The 12,369-nt window shown below is 44.1% G+C and overlaps 1 pseudogene; it reads right to left on the bottom strand.

The window, feature by feature from the left end:
- Positions 1–549: 549 nt before the first annotated feature.
- LOC106901866 lies at positions 550–1,130 on the bottom strand (annotated as a pseudogene).
- Positions 1,131–12,369: the final 11,239 nt, after the last annotated feature.

The raw sequence follows: 12,369 nt of genomic DNA on the forward strand, positions 1-12,369 counted from the left end.
ATAACAACAGCTACAATTTAGAGAAACATGTAGTGTCCGTTATTAACTTCCATTTACTGCACACGTCTTATTAGGGGCATTTCTGAGCACAAGATAAGGAAGGTTCCGTGCTCCTAAGAACAAATATTTTGGCTTCTGTTCGAGTACCCCTTGTTCGGGGAACAGATCCCTTCGAACAAAAAAACAACAGTTCGAGCGGAGAGGAAGGTGGGCCACAGAAAAGGGGTTTTGAGGAAAAGGAGGGGAAGAGACCTGTGCCGGGGAAGCGCTCCGGGGACGCTTCTCGCCAGGCCGTGGGGCTGTGACTCGGTGCCGGGCACCCTTCACAGCGGGAGGCTGCAGCCCTGGAGGCCGCCGCCGCCGCCACGGGAACACAAAACCCGGCGCTGTGCAGGCGCCGCGGTGCTGCCCGGCTCCCCCGGGCTGGCGCCGCCATCTTAAGTGCGGGCGCGGATCCTCTCTCCCTGCGCCCCGGCCGTACAAAGGGGTGGCACCACGTGACCCGCCCCCGCTCCCCCGGGAGGCCCCGCTGCCCGCACTCAAGATGGCACGTAGGGCCTTCTGCCTCTTCCCTTCCCTCCGCCCGCCCGGCCCCTCTAGGCCTCCTCCTCCTCCTCCCAAGTCTCTATCGCTCCGGAGGCCGGCGCAGACCCCACTTACTCCGGGGGATAGAGGCGCAGCTCCTCGATATCGCCCAGGAAGCCGAAGAGTGTCCGCATCTGCTCGCTGGTCACTGCCGAGGAGAGGTTCGTGACCTGGATGACCGAGGTGGGGCCCAAGGGGAAGCCCAGCGGCACCCCGATGCCGCCGCTGTTCATCATGGCGGAGCCCGCACCGCCGTGCCGCTCGCTGCCCCTGCCGCACGCAGCCGGGGAGGCGGGCCTGACCACCGAGAGGAGCGCGCGGCGCCTGCCAGAGCGCCCTAGCGCGACGGCCGCTCTAGCGGCGGACTCGACTGCTCCCTGGAGGAGCGTCCCGCCCGTCCCCTGCCGGCCGGGGATCTTCAGGGGGAAATTACCGCCCCCGCCTCGCCTCGCCCCCACCGGCGGCCGCGCTCCCTCCTTCAGCTGGGCGGCGGGAGGGGGATGCTCGCTTCCCGAGGAACCGGCCGGGCCGCCGCCGGGCGGGAGCTTCGGCTCCGCCTAGAAAGGGGCGCGGGGCCGCGCGCGCGCCTGGGAGTTAACGGCCGCTTCCCCCGCCTTAACGGCCTCCCCTCAGGCGCAGGCCAGCCGGGCCGGGCGGCGGGGGAGCGGGCCGCGGGGGCGGTGAGGCGGCTCCGTCGCCATGGGGAAGGCGCGGCGGTGGCTGATCTCCCGCCCCGAGGCGGCCCCAGCACCTCGGTAACCGGTCTCCGTCGCCCTCAGCAGGGTTCTCGGTGTAAACCCGGAGCACCGACGAGGCCGGGTACAAACCCCCCCCTTCTCACCGAGCAGGGTCGGGTCCGCTAATTAATTTGGCGTGGAATCGGCCAAACGCTCCGCCGGCAAATTAAAGTATGCCGGCAAGAAATGGAAGAGAGAGAGAAAAAAAAAATATTTCCCATTTAAATGCTCTTTTGGTAGCCAAGTTCGATAAGAGGCAGTTTAATTACCCTAGGGAATAAACCCTTGAAAACAGCCTTACTATGTTTAAATAGGAAGAGGTTGTAATGGAGTAAGTTGTTAATGTTTTTGTTATAACTTGACTGGGAATCTATCCCAATTAAATCTATCTTACCTGGAATTACAGTTCAAATTCTCTTTAAATATTAAATTGACTGGAGAAAATGAGAGACTGATCGCTATCAGTGTGGGTGATCACTAAGGTTCCATCTGTAGCCTTTATTAGGGGGTAAAGAACCGTACATCTTGGCACTGAAAGATTTAAGGTTTCAGACATGACTTAGTTTTTAAGACTTTGCATACCCGAAACCTGAATTGAGAAGGGACTGGAGTATTTTTGAAGCTCTCTGGGCTGAAAAAGATTGCGAATTTGTGATACTTCCCTGAGCAAGTAGGTCAGTTGTTACAGAATCTCCATAGATAAATTTGGGTAGTGCTTCCTTTGTTGATGCTTAATATTCTACAGAATTTTAAGGTATTTCAGGCAATTGTCAGAGATTTATTTAAAAATGCCTATGCATATATTTCAGGTAGTACTTATTTCAAAATTATAGTCGATGCACTCTTTTTCTAAATGGAATCCATAGTTCAAAAGAACAAGATTTAAGATGGAAGTTAAATCCTTCCTTTCAGCCATTCTAGTAGCCTTTAATTAGACCAAGTTTAGAGAAGTTTAACTGGAGAATTCAAGATCTTTGTTCTATATTGTGCAAAATTAAACTTTGGTATCATTATTCTATCTATAGGAACATTACCTAAAGATTTCCTGTGTTTTGACTAGTACATCTCCTCCAAAGGCAGTCAGCAGAGGTCTAGAAGCTATTACTGCTTTGAACATTTTTGTTCTTTCTCCTCACATCTCTCACCGGAGGGTACCAGAAAAATGAACTCTAAAATTTGAAAAGTTCTGTCATGTGAGAACTGAGTGGGACACCCTCCTTTAGGTAAAGCCTTTAATAGTACGTGAAATTCTGAGCTACTGATCTGCCTCCTGAAACAAAACAACAAAACACTGTTTAAATTTTCTACTTCTCAGTCTCTGCCACAGGACATAATTAGCTTGGAAAATAATACCAATAAGTTAATTTGGATTTCAGAATAATAGCAAAGAAAAAACCCCAAACCCAAAACTGAATTCCAAAAGCCTTGGTTCACACAGGCTGCCATTAAAATGCCAGAAGCAAACAATGACTCTGTTTTAGCCAAACTTCAGAATTTAGAAGTATGTAAGAGTCACTCCCTGTTCTATAATAAAAAACAGACCTATTGAGAAATAAAAAATAAAATGGCTAGACATGCGGAAGGGGAACTGATGTACAAGCACTCCCCTAACATCATTTTCTCTCTAAATGGTTGACAGACCTGTATTAACATCTTACAGGTAGCTGTAGGCCAAGAGAAGATGTTAGTCGTGATCTAACTGGATTAATACCTATAGGAACATCTTTTCAGTTTTGCTCAGCTGTTTTCATACTTTTTAGTAACTGTATTGATGCACTTAGATTCAATAAATAAATAGTTTCATTTTACCTTCACTTGGCTTGTACGGTCAATGATGTCAGATTAACCAGCAAAGACTGAGTCCTCCAGCTTCTCCCAGCTGGGAATCGCAACATCAGTCTCCGGACAATCCACACAATAGATTTCCACTGAGCAAAAATCTGTGGGTCAGTGGCACAAAGTCCCACTGGCAATGAGTCAATATGTACCCCAGGGTCGTTATTGGGTCCAATACTGTTATGTCGTCGTTAGGTCTCCATTAATGACCTGGAGAGTGGGATATGGTGCAACCTCAGCAGGTTTGCAGATGATGCAGAATTCAGAGGAGCAGCCAATACCTTAGTGTGTATGGGCAGCCATTCAGAGGTGCCTCAAAAGACTGGAGACACACGCTGACAGGCATCTCATGGTGTTGAGAAAAAGTCCCGAGCCTGGGCAGGAATAACCCAATGCACCAGAACTGGCTGGAAAGCACCTGAGAGTCCTGTTTAATGAGTTTAACGTGAGCCAGCAATGGTCCCTTGCTGCAAAGAAGGCCAGCAGGCCTGTGGGCTGCATTAAGAAGGGCATCACCAGCAGGTTGAGGAGGGTGAGCTTTGCCCTTTGCTCAGCACTGGTGAGACCACATCTGGAATGATGTGTCCAATGCTGGGCTTCCCAGTTCAGGAGGCTTCTTATCAATGTGAATAAGTACCAGGTGGGAGACTGTAAACAAGGTGGCCAGCCAAGATCTTCTCAGTGGTGTCCAGTGACAGGACATGGGCACAAATTGAAATATGGGAAATTTCATTTAATCAGAATGGTGGATCCTTAGGGCAGTGAGGAGGATGCACAGCAAGCTCGCTACCCTGGACTTCAGGAGAGCAGACTTTGGCATCTTCAGGGATCTGCTTGGCAAACTACCATGGGATAATGCCCAGGTGGAAAGAGGAGCCCAAGAAAGCTGGTTAATATTCAAGGATCACCTCCTCCAAGCTCAGGAGCGATGCATCCCAACAAAGAGGAAGTTGGGCAAAAACACCAGAAGGCCTGCGTGGATGAACATGGAGCTCCTGGACAATCTCAAACAGCAAAAGGAAGCCTACAGAGAGTGGAAACAAGGTCAGGTAGCCTGGGACAAATACAGAGAGATTGTACAAGCAGCATGGGATCATGTTAGGAAAGCTAAAGCCCAGACAAAGTTAAATCTGGCCAGGGATGTCAAGGGTAACAAGCAAAGCTTCTACAGGTACATTAGTGATAAAAGGAAGACTAGAGAACAACAGGAAGGAAGCAGGAGGCCTGGTTACCTAGCATATGGAGAAGGCTGAGATACTCAATGACTTTCTTGCCTCAGTCTTCACCAGCAAGTGCTCCATCCACACCACCCCAGTCGCAGAAGGCAAGGGCAAGGACTGGGAGAATGAGGTACCGCTTGCTGTAGGAAAAGATCAGGTTTGAGACCATCTGAGGAACGTGAAGGTGCAGAAATCCATGGGACCTGATGAGATACATCCATGGGTCCTGAGTGAACTGATGGATGAAGTAGCTAAGACACTATCCATCATATTTGAGAAGTCAGGTTGAAATCAACTGGAAAAGGGGAAACATAACCATCATTTTGAAAAAAGGGAAAAAAGGAAGACCTGGGAAGCTACAGGCCAGTCAGTCTCACCTCTGTGCCTAGCAAGACCATGGAGCAGATCCTCCTGGAAGCTGTACTAAGGCACATGGAAAATGAGGTGATTGATGACAGCCAGCATGGCTGCACTAAGGGCAAATTGTGCCTGACAAATTTGGTGGCCTTCTACAATGGGGTTACAGAGTTAGTGGATAAGGGAAGAGCAACTGATATCCACTTGAACTTGTGCAAAGCATTTGACACTGTCCTACCTGACATCCTTGTTTCTAAATTGGAGATACATGGATTTGAAGGATAGAATACTCAGTGGATAAGGAATTGGCTGGATGGTTGGACTCCAAGGGTTGTGATCAATGGCTCGATGTCCAAGTGGAGACCAGTGATAAGTGGTGTTACACAGGGATTGGGACTGGTGCTGTTTAACGTCTTTGTCAGCAGCATGGGTAGGGTACACCCTCAGCAAGTTTGCTGATGACACCAAGCTGTGTGGTGTGGTTGACACGCTTGAGGGAGGGAAGCCATCCAGAGGGACCTGGACAGACTTGAGAGGCGGACCCATGCAAAACTCATGAAGTTCAACAAGGCCAAGCGCAAGGTCCTGCACGTGGGACAGGGCAGTCCCATGCACAAATAGGGGCTGGGCAGAGGATGCATTGAGAGCAGCCCTGAGGAGAGGGACTTGGGGGTGTTGTTTGATGAGAAGCTCAACACGAGCCAGCAATGTGTGCTCATTGCTCAGAAAGCCAACGACACCCTTGGCTGCATCAAAAGAAGAGTGGCCAGCAGGTCCAGCGTGGTGATTCCACCCCTCTACACTGCTCTTGTGAGACTCCACCTGGAGTACTGTGTCCAGATCTGGGGCCCCCAACATAAGAAGGGCATGAACCTGTTGAAGTGAGTCCAGAGGAGGGCCACAAGGAAGAACAGAGGGCTGAAGCACCGCTCCTATGAAGACAGGCTGAGAGAGTTGGGGTTGTTCAGCCTGGAGAAGAGAAGGCTTTGAGGAGGCCTTATAGCAGCCTTCCAGTACCTGAAGGGGACCTACAGGAGAGATGGGGAGGGTCTCTTATCAGGGAGTGCAGCGATAGGACAAGGGGTAAAAGGGTTCAAACTGAAAGAGGGTAGATTTAGATTAGATATCAGGAAGAAATTCTTTACTGTCCAGGTTGTGAGACACTGGAACAGGTTGCCCAGAGATGTGGATGCCACGTCCCTGGAGCTGTCAAAGGTGAGGCGGGACAGAGCTTTGAGTAAGCTGGTGGTGTGGAGTGGGAGGTGGCCCTGCCTATGGCAGGGGGATTGGAACTAGATGATCTTTAAGGTCACTTCCAACGCAAGCAATTCTATGATCCTGTGATAATAAAACCACCTTTGATTTACTGTGGGGGTGGTTGACTGCTAGAACTGGTTGCCTAGAGAGGCTGTGGAGTCTCCGTTCTTTGAGATACTCAAAACCTGGCCTGAGTAACCTGCTCTAGTTGATCTTGTTCTGAGCAGGGTGTGGGTGGACTGGGTGATCTCCAGAGGGCCCTTCCATCCCCAGGAACACTCTGATTGTGTAAGAATTAACCGTGCTTTCCTGAACTGAGTTCACTTATTCAATCATTCTTAATTGAAAAAAGCTTGGAATAATACTTTTTGTTTACTTCCTGTAATAATGGAGATATTCTTTAGTAATCTCAGGAATTCTTTTAATTTCCATTAAAAGTGTTAACATTCCTGCTACTTCGCTCAGAATATCAGTAGTAAAAGCAGGTCTACAGTAGGTGGAATGGTTCATTCTTTGATTATTTTTTACATACATTACAAGATTTTTGAACTACTTCACTGATGTTTTTCCATAAACATGTGTCTTCTTTAAGGAGAGAGAATCTAACAAACTTCAATTCTTACTACCACTGCCAAAACCATTGATTAGAGAGAACCAGCAATGCTTTGCTTAATTACAACTACATCCAACAGGGTTCGATGGGATGAGATCAACAAGTGAGACTAGCGTTACTAATTCAAATAGGAGAACAAGCATGAAGAATTTCTTTGTTTTTCTGTTCTCCTGTGATAGGAAGGTACAATGCTTGGCTTCTGCCAAGATGCAAACAGCATTCCTGCACGGAGAGCCTAGCTGCCAGTTTCCCCCTTAATGCTGTAGCAGGCAGTGTTTGGAATTGCCCGGTAGATCACATGAAGTAGTACTTTGTCTTGGCCAAACAGGACGTAGAATTTCAAGCGGATTATTGCCAACCTAAGTACGACTGCAGGATAGTCTACAAAAGGTTCCTCATTGCCTGAAAAACCTTCTGCATCACTGTCCCCAAAACCAGCTAGTCTCAGAGGTTTTTACCTGTCAAAGTGTATGTCGGACTGCTTTTCCTGCTTGCCAGGGTGGTTTTCTCAGTCACCAGTTACTCCTTGTGTGGTATCGTAGTACCTGTTACCTCACTTACTCAATGCGCTCTTAAAGAGAGAAAAAAAGACCGACAGTTGCATTGTTTGGGACAGAACCCCACCTGTTGTGGTAGGGTGGCCCTGTGACTGATGCTCCTTTCAGTCGGCGTTTCTCAGCTGAATTTGGTTGTCAAATGATCAGATGTTTCAGTGTGGGCTATTTACGTACCAGCTCACATTAATACATTTGCAGGATGCTAAACAACACATTCTTTGTTCTGGTCTTTTTTAGTCAGGCTTTCATAATTTTGTAATTATGCACCAAACTAAAAAAAAAAACCAACAAAAAAACTAGCCGTCTTTAGGGAAAAAACATTAAAACAATCATTGTATAACACAGTTTGAATTTCGGGAACTTTTGACATCTTACTGAGACTTCAAGAAAATTTTGAGTGAGTGGTATAAATGTTTAAAATACTGCCATCATTTAATCATAGCTAGCACATTTGGTTCTCATTAAAGCACATTCAAGTTGTGTACAGTATACTACTTCTTGTTTTTTTGTTTAAGATTGTGAATTTATATGTTTAGCTTAATCTTTCAGGATGTAAGAGTGATCAAAATAGAGATACATCAACCTGGAGAAGAGATCCAAATAAAAATAAGGTGTTTTTCTTCTGAATGCTTTTCCACAAGCAGTACTAGAATGCCACTAAAAGCCAGTGTATTTGTATAGCTTTTGCCACATAAATTTGTTTCCATACACAATAACTTAACACTGTTTGCCTTATTGTAGAACTAAAATTCCAATGTTTTACATAGAGGAGCAATGCAGAACACAGGAAACAAATGTTTATTTTGCAAGAGGAATATTCCTTCTCTTGTGAATTAACCAAGGGGCACAATCTTTCAATGCCAGTCTCCTCCTGCGGCTGACAGCAGACTGCCTGTTCAGATTGGCTTCTGATAATACTCTTACTTTCTCAGTTTTTGCCCAGACACGCGCTCCAGGTAGGGATATTTTTCTGCCTCTCATAATCGGTCAGGAATTTTACTCAATGTATAAATTCATGCAGAGATGCCTGCCAAGTTCTGTGCATGGCCATAATCTCAGTTCTGGTGGTATGAACTGTTTCTTGTCAAAGTAAGCAGTTAACATGAAATCTGAAAACAACAGTGTATGTTTTGCCTACGTCTACAGCACATTTTAGCTTGGAATAAAGCCACATGGAGGTAGGATTTTTTAAATATCTAATGCAATTCAGATTCACACCTCAGTTTAACTTGAACTAATTTTCAAATACAGACAACTCAGAAAATGTTCACTTTGTGGCATTTTGCAGACAATAGACTTCGTTCTAAACTGCAAAAAATCGACAGTTCTACCCAAATGCTAGAAATTCCTTTCACTTCCTTTTCATTGTTAGACTATTCAGGTTTATCAGGTAGCTGCTCTCTTTTTTTGTATGTGCCTTAGTATAATTTTATTTTTTTTTAAGTAAGACTGTTGTGTAGTAGAGGAAAACATCTTATAGAAAAAACCTCTTAATTATGTGATGTAATCCTAATCCACCCCCTCTTTAGTCCCAAAATTATATAAAGTACATTTAACAAGACCTATTTTTCACAAAGTATGAGACCAATTTTATATCTCTACCCAGAAAAAAAGGTTAAAAGATTTTTTTAGCATAAAATTTCTCTAGTAGTAGTTGTTTTTCCCAGATGAAAGTTGATCTAGAAATCTTAAAATCCTACCGATACTGAGATTAACAGATGAACTCTACATAGCCAATGTAAACAGCTGAAACCCTTTAAAAGTTCCTGCCTCTGGATGGCAGTCGTCTATATAAACTGACATTGGTAATCTGAAACAGCTGTGAGATTTCAGTATCTGTTTTTTATCTCTTTTATGTAAAACACATTAAAAAAAGTTAGGATTGTTGTATTTAACGTAGCAGTATCAGCTCTAAGAGTCATACTAGCAGCTATATGAGTGCGTTTTATCATTATGTTCCCCTTCTCCTCATAAAATTGTTTAAATCAAAGATGGAGTAGCTTTTCTCAGCTTTCAATTCTTTTTAAACTTCCTCAGAAAAAAGATGACAGATTTAGCTGGCAACCAGTAGTAACTAGACAGTATTTTTATCTCTGAATCTCCATGCTTATATTAACAAAGGAGGATTATCGCCATCATTTATAGACTGGGAAAATGCACCAAAGCAGGTAAGAGAGAGATGTGAGAACAGGTTCTGCATCCAATTATCATTTCAGGGTGGTGTTTCTTCAGTCACTTGTGAAATCTAGTACCTGTTTTCTGGACAACACTACTTGGATTACAGAAGCATTTCTGCTTCAAAAGAGGTTTTTAGAAGACCATCTTTTAAGCTGCATAAAACTCTACATATAAATTTTGTAAGTTTATATTAAACTAAAATTTTTAGTATATACTTTTAAAACCAGTATGTGTGAATATGCATGAGTAGGAGAAGGAAATGCTAAAATTTAGTTGTTTTTTTTTTTAATTTAATTGAGTGTCTGCTGGGAGATCTGCTACTTGCTATTTTTCTGGCAGGATGTGCTATTGGAACCGTTCAGGTAGGTCTGTGCTATTTCTGGAGGAAAAGAAAGCATCTTTCTCCTTTGCTCTGAGGTTCATCCTGCTGTGAGTCACAGCATGTAACTCTACATAAAGAAAAAATGTTTTTAAATCTCCAGAATACCTACCTGAACAAGATAGTTCAAATGACTTGGATAAAAAATTCTGGAATTCATTGGGAATAACTTACTCTGCCTTCCAACAGTGTTTGTAGGAGCAGGGCAAGAAGTTTAAATAAATTTAGGACAAGTAAGTTTCATTCCTCCAGATAACTTTGCATATAGTGGAAAAACTGCAGAAATGGGCCTTTCTATTTTGGTGCAGACTCTGGGGTGTGAACACAGTTCTAGTTTAATGCATTAGATATGTAATTTCCTTTTTTGGGGAAATAGTTAAATTTCAGTCATCATATGTATTGGTTTGGTAAACTGGGCTTCATAGAGTATCATCTTCAGCTGGCTAATACCGTCTGGAACTGAAAAAAATTGCAACGGTACTGAGTTTTTGGTTTGGGGATATTGTTTTGAAGGATGATAATCCAGGTATTGTTGCAGCTAAAGCAGTTGCTTTAGTTTGCTCTTGCATGCTGAATTTCAAAGAATACTTCTTTTGTCTTAAGTTGCTTATACGAGTCAACCAGATTCTTCTTATCTGAGACACAGAAACTCATATGAATAATGGTAACTTGCACCCTTAAAGATATAATCATGTGTGTCCAGCTGGATGAAAAGATGAGGAGGCCTGGGCATAGTCCCCTTTGCCAGTAGTTCTAGTTCCCAGACTCCTACATGGCATCAGAATATAGGCTTCCACTGACAATAAAAGGATTAGAACCTTTATAGCTGTGAAGTCTGAAAACCTATGGAGTACAACTCTCTGCAAATAAACATTAAAATTTTATTTATAACTTTTATTTGAAATTGGTATAAAATACATGTTGCAAAACAAATAATGTTCAGCAAGTACTAATGCTAAAAAGTCTTTTTGGTATCTTAAGATGTTTTGGTATCTTAAGATGTCTTAAAATAAGCACATCATGATTAATGCTATAACAGAATAATTACGATATTCAATTAAAAAAACCCCACACATCACTTACTCCAGAGTCAGTCCCATTATTAAAATCACCAAGTGTATTTTCATAGCTTTTTTAATTAAAATGCAGCAGAAAAAAAATAATGGAGATTTTATCTGTTTGGAGGTTTTTCAGCATGGTTTCTAACCCTTGCGTGCATCAACTCAAACCTCATCAGTCATTTCTCATTACAGTTAGCAAATGAGACAATTTTACATGATTATTTCATTTTTCCCAGGACTTAGTATTTACGTTGTTGCGACGGAGGGAAGACATGAGCACTCAATATGAGTGATCAGCAAGCTTCGTTTATTTAGACACACTACCATTCTTTTATGCACACTCATAATTAAACTCATACATATTGCAAAATGAGAGCTCATTATTGGTTAGTTCTAAAAAGACAGTTCCGCCCAAAATTCCTTTCTTACAGTTACATATTTACCTTATCACAGACATTCTGTTGTTGGACCACAGCTGCCTTCAAGGCCAGAAGAACAACTTCAAGGCCTTGCAGTTATTGGGAGTTAGATAAGCTGAACACGGTGCTCATTAAGCTCTTGCTGGGCTAGCTGGCCCATGTCTACGTGACCCTTCTCAGCTAGCCAGTCTCCCACAATTCCCCCGTTTTTATTTTGGGCGATATAAGCTTGATTAATAATTCCCATTAAAAGAGTTTTGATACAAGAAAACACACAGCTTAAGCAAAGTAATACTATCACTATTATGATTAAGATCAACAATCCTGTTTGTAACACACCTTTTTTTTTTTAAGCCATCTACTTAACCCCATCCAGCTTCCCAGAGCATCTAGACCAAAGAACACAGCACACCATAACTTTAACCACAGCTGTTACTAACAAGGCGAATTAGCTAAGAATGTCCATCTTAGAAATGAGCGAAAGAGATGCACACATGGTTGCACCACCGGATCTATAGCCAGATACAGACGAAGTAGTGTCCTTCTGTGGAGTCCCTCGTGGTCATTAGGCGTGGCCATGGCTGTCAGTGTGTTTGACAGCAGGTCTCACCCATCGGCTGGGAATCCAAATAGTACCTGTGGCGTTAGAAACACAGACATAACCACGTCCTACATAAACCACCTCTGCAGGACCCACCCATTGTCCTGTTCTTACATCTTTATACAACACTTTCATGGGTGGTGGCTTGAGAGTTTCAGATCCTGCATGATGCCTTACAGTAGGCGGATCATTACCATCCCCAAACACACATAAATGATTAAGCACAAAGAGAACCTTTTGGACCCTTTCTCTTGCATCTACAATGTCCTTAAACTTTTCCAAGTAACGCTTTAGAGTTCCATTGGCTCTTTCTACTACGGCCTGCCCGGTGGGGGAATGGGGAATGCCAGTGAGGTGGACAATGTTCCATAATTGCATAAAGCGCTTCAGTGTCCCACTGCTGTAGGCCGGGCCATTGTCAGTCTTGATCGTGCCAGGCACCCCTAAAACGGCGAAGCAACTAGTCAGGTGCCGACACACGTCCCGGACTTTTTCCCCTGGTTGTGGGGTGGCCCATATCATGTGGCTATAAGTGTCTACAGTCACATGCAAATACTTCAATCGACCTA

Source organism: Calidris pugnax, unplaced genomic scaffold (assembly GCF_001431845.1).
Source record: "Calidris pugnax isolate Ruff unplaced genomic scaffold, ASM143184v1 scaffold273, whole genome shotgun sequence".
Lineage (NCBI taxonomy): Eukaryota > Metazoa > Chordata > Aves > Charadriiformes > Scolopacidae > Calidris > Calidris pugnax.